The sequence below is a fragment of the Cebus imitator genome, unplaced genomic scaffold, assembly GCF_001604975.1.
Source record: "Cebus imitator isolate Cc_AM_T3 unplaced genomic scaffold, Cebus_imitator-1.0 Scaffold21, whole genome shotgun sequence".
NCBI lineage: Eukaryota > Metazoa > Chordata > Mammalia > Primates > Cebidae > Cebus > Cebus imitator.
The window spans coordinates 9608955-9613874 of record NW_016107336.1 but is presented as its reverse complement, the minus strand read 5'-3'; the positions used below and the strand labels follow the sequence as shown (position 1 = coordinate 9613874).

The 4920-nt window shown below is 46.0% G+C and overlaps 1 long non-coding RNA gene across 2 annotated transcripts in view; it reads right to left on the bottom strand.

Annotated features, from left to right (window-relative positions):
* Positions 1 to 1824: 1824 nt before the first annotated feature.
* Positions 1825 to 4920, bottom strand: part of LOC119470072 — a 48733-nt gene continuing 45637 nt past the window's right edge. For both annotated transcript variants that reach the window (XR_005198950.1, XR_005198951.1), the window contains 2 exons: positions 3722 to 3953; positions 1825 to 1912 (listed from right to left, as the gene is read on the bottom strand). This is a non-coding gene — a long non-coding RNA (uncharacterized LOC119470072). The remainder of the gene's footprint in view (positions 1913 to 3721; positions 3954 to 4920) is intronic.

Sequence of the window (4920 nt, the reverse complement as noted above, 5' to 3'; positions counted from 1 at the left end):
ATGGATGGGTGGGTGGATGGATGGATGGGTGGGTGGATGGGTGGATGGGTGGGTGGATGGATGGATGGGTGGATGGATGGGTGGGTGGATGGATGGATGGATGATGCCCTCCAACTTACAGAAAGAGAGAAACCTATCCCACAATGCTTAATTGTTCACCCTGAAGAGGGGCTGAATCTGTGTCCGTTCAATCATTCACCCTCACCTGGGCCCCCAAGTGCCAACAACACACAGCAAGGTGATGACCAGTCAGGGTTTGACTGCATGAGCAGAGGAAAGACTTAATTTAATGGTCCCACAGGCGAGGAAACAATAACGTAGGCTGTAACAGTGGGCCATTCATCTGAACTACTAGAAAACCATAAACTATAATCAAAAAAGTACTAATTTAGATAACCCATATTAGTCCAAAAATGACATATATGTATCTCGAAAACTGTCACTGTTGTCTAATTGTTTAGTTCAAGATTTTCCTACTGGCAGAACAGCTACAATGGGCAGGATGTACATCAGATTAGGCAGGAAGATGGCAGGGTGGGGAAAAAGCTTTTATGGGCAATTAAAGTCTGAGAATCTATTTCCAGTACAAATGCAATTTGTCTTTGGATCTCTGTTATCAGGGGCATCTTGTTTAGACTAAAAACTGTCCATGTCAGGATCCATTTTTCTGCTTTGTACCAGAGTTTGGAGTCTTTATCCTTTTAACTCAATGTATACACAGGAGTTTTCCTCGGAGGGACAAGAAAACAAATCATGGCTATAAAATGCATTCTCGATTCCCTTACCGGGAGAGAAAGAAAGAGACCTCAGACTTCAAGGAAAAGCACACGGGAGAGCAGCAGCACCACCTTGCTTGAAGGGGGATTCTTTCCGCCTCTTAGGGTAGATTAGATGCAAAGGTTTGAGCAGAACCAAAGGTTACAGGTGTAAATATGTTAAAAAGTGTATAGTTAAATGTTGAAAGTGCTGCAGTAATATCAGACATTGATTTTTTAAAGATAAATGCTGAACCAAACTTGCCACTCATGTCTCTCTATATACTGAGTCTGTGATATTTGGGTTACAACTAGCTAAGCTTTCACAAACGAGGACGGTGTTGTTCTAAACCAACAGAGTATGCAGCTGTAATGGATTATACAGCCTCCAGAAAGCTGACCCTGATGAAAGCTGACCCTTTCTACAAAGCTGACTCTACACAGGGTGCTGTCCTCAAGCAGCCAGCAGCCCACAGCCTGGTAACTACGGGTACCAAAGTTAATCAGGTGACTATTTGCAGTAATCCCCCATAGATAAAGGTAAATGTGTGCATGCAGACGCACACACGTATTTACACACACACACATATTCACTCACTTGTGCACATGCGCACACACACACACACACACACACACACACCCATCCCACCCTGCCAGCATCCCGTCACCAGGTCCCAGAAAACTCCCAAGGGTATAGCAGGTGCCCCTGGTCTGGACATACCACAGAGATACAAGACCTCTGAAGCTTTCATCCCACATTTCCCACCTGCAAGCCCAGTTTTCAAAAGGCTTTCTTCCTGCACCTTGAGAAGCCCCATGTCACGTTTGTCTGACCATACACTGGGGCTATCGGTGGGAGGGTAGCCACCAATGGCATGGGCCTCCCCATGCTCCTTTTCAGTGTTTTACAAGCTTCTGACAACAGCAGCTGCAGAATGCCTGCGCAGCATATTTTCACACTGTCTCCTTAAGAAAATCCCACTGTCTCTCTCACATATCATGTTCGCATAAGGGACATGGGGCTGTGATCCACAACTTGTGGCTGATGCAACCGCATCTTTACCTGCACAAGCTGGAGACTAGAAGAGACGGAGCCAAACTGAAGTTTGAGGATGGCCAATCTGGTCGGAGAAGGCCCTGAGCAGTAGCACTCACCTCTGGAATAAAAAAAAAAAAAAAATCAGGAGACCATGTCCCCTAGAGAGCAGGGGCACAAGGAAAGAAAAATAAAACATGTGTCCACCAAGGTGTCAGGCAATCTAGACCCTCAGGTTAAATCCCAGCATCCAGCCTGTCCAAGGTCCAGCCGAGGCTGCAAAACAGGGACGGTGGCAGGAGCTGCTTTAGATCATGGGCCCTGAAGCTCTCAATCATGGCACTCACTCACTGGGTAACACAGCTCTGGGCCTCAACACTTCATAAATGGGCCTCAGTTTGTCCATCTATAAGGTACAGATTAGAATCAAATGGCTGAATGTATATAAGGCCCAGGGCATCATGTCTGGCACATAACAAGTACTCAAAATTACATTACAGATTAACACAAAGATAATAAGAATCTCGACAAGATCTAGAGGGCTGCTCTCAGTCCAGAACCACCATCGCTAAGGTTGTTTCCGGACAAAAGGCATCACTCCTTTCGTGGCTCTTTTGTTATCACCCCACCCCCCTGACAGCCTGGGGGACCCTCTTCAGTCTCAGGATGTTCCCTGGGCCATTCTTCTCAATATCCATTTTTCCTTCTGGTGACAGGATGAGGAACAGAAAGGAAAGAGCAAAGGGAGGGATTGCTACATCCACCCTACTTTGTGCCATGGTAGCCTCGTCAATCAGAGGCACCCGCAGCCCTGGCATTCAGGGCCCAAGACTCGCTCTCCTTCCCAGAGAAAGCCCCAAGTGCAGGCCTGTCCTGAGTCACTGGGTGAGTTCCCCAGCAATGTTCTCTGCCTTCCCCCCACCACCACCATAGGCCCATTCTTGGGGTTCCTTGTTCATACATAGCCCAGGAAATCAGATGCCTCTGTGGTCGAGACACCTGGTGATCTCCAGGCCTTTGGGCAACACCTTTTGTTAAAGAAATTGATTGTATTTTAAGTGAAGATGGACATGAAGGAGCCAAGAACTTCCCCAGTCCTCTTTCTCCTGCACAAGGTGTCTACCTAAGAAAAAACCACTTGTTTTTAGACTGAGAAGACACAGTGGTGGAACCTCAACGTTTATGAGACTAGAGAGATTTAAATAAGATAAAAAACAGGAGAAAAAGAAATAGCTGCACCAGTGTATTTGTGGGAGGAAGCTGAGTCTAGGGTGGGAAAGGAGAAGCCTGGATAGTGACGGTGAAAAGTGGGGGGCAGTGGGTGCAGGGGGAGTCTTGGTGCCCAGAGTAGGCCGAGGAAGGAAGACACAATGTAAACACTGAGAGGAAAAAAGGCCAGCCCAAGCTCCTGCGTCTCTACCTCGCATTCATCGTCTCAAAAGCAGGATGCCTGCCACCCCCACTCGAATCTTGACAGACCCAGAGCAACCCATTTGGAGCATCCTCAGTGTTTAGGATTGATGGTGCACCTTCAGGTTTCCATTCCAAAAAATATATATTTTTACCGAATGTTTGTGAAAGGCAGATAACATAAAATGTAAAAACGCTGAAGATTAAGAGGGAATGAAGGAGAGAAAGGGATGAGTGAAACAGCCTCTATACCCCAGTTTCTTCCATTTATGTTTGGAAGGTTGAAACATCCCCCAAAGTCACTTGCTTCTCAGAATCCATGTGCTCACCCTCCGTATATTCCAAGGAATGACATCCCATGCAGAGGATGCTAGAAGGTGCTAGAAGACACTGGAAGGTGCAGGTAGCCCTTGTTATCTGCTAGGCAGCAAGAGATTTTGAAGGACCCTCAAGCTCTTCTCTTCCCATCTTTATGATCCAACTTACTGAACCACCTCACTGAACCTCCAGCTGCACAAACCTTGTCTGCATCGTGAGCCCCAGAGCCTGTCACGGGGAATACACATCAAGCTCAAGAAGTTCTCATGCACTTTTCTGGAACAGGAGGGCCTAGAGACTCAATTTCACACACACTGATAGGTCACTGATGTAACAGGCGTGGTTACCTGGTTGGCCTGGGAACTCACAGTTCCTCTCCATGTTGTCAGTGCTGAAGCACTTCAAACAGCAGAGAAGGCAGACAACTAAGGACGCTAAAAAGAGGGCAAATGAGGGGGAAGGGGGGAAGAAAAACATAAGTCTGGAGGCATCTGGTGCAAACTTGAGTGCAGCTCCTCAAAACAGCCCCTGAGTGAAGCCACAGAGACGGCGCTGCAGCTCAGAACAAGATGAGCAGCAGCATCGCACCCTCATGCAGCAAATGGTGTACTCAGCATACTCAGAATTCCTCATGTCTATCTCAAAATCCTGCTCAAAAATGAATATTTTTCCGTTTCTTTGCATCTATTAATAATGACTTCATTTTCAAATAAAAAAAAAGTGCTACCACAGCACAGTGCAATAAGACGCCCCCATTTTTAAGCAATGAAAAGTCCTAAACGTCAATTCTCCAGAAAGAGCCTGTGAATGCTCAAGGTAAACCCAGTATTAAAATTCAGCTAGGAAAGTCTCTCTCAAACTCTATGCGTTCTTACTTAACGCAGAATTTCAACGCTACCATTTATATACTTTTCCCGACTGGATTACAGAAGACAAACTAGGGAAAGTTCTGGTAAAGGCTAGGTTACAGATAGGAGAAATGCACCGAAGGGTGGCAGGTACTACATGTACTGCACAAGGACTGTTCATAACGGTGACCTTAGGTCACCATAGACAAGGTGAACTTACGTAATCTGGGGAGTGGGAAACATAGGTGGAATAAGGTTGGCCGCGAATTGTTGAGGCTGGCTGTTGGGTACATGGGGTTTATTACATGACGCTCTCACTTTTGTATATGCATGAAATTTTTCATAATTAAAAAAAGATATTTTATGGCTGAATATATTTTAGGGTATTCTGCTATAAAAGGGGAGACATCACATCACACATTTTAAAACTATTTATTTCAGGGACCAACTTGAAGATGGCCGTTTAGGAACAGCTCAGGATTGCAGCTCCCAGTGAAAGCGCAGAGGGTGAGTGGACGCTGTGTTTTTATTGCCCACAGACTAGGAAATTCCC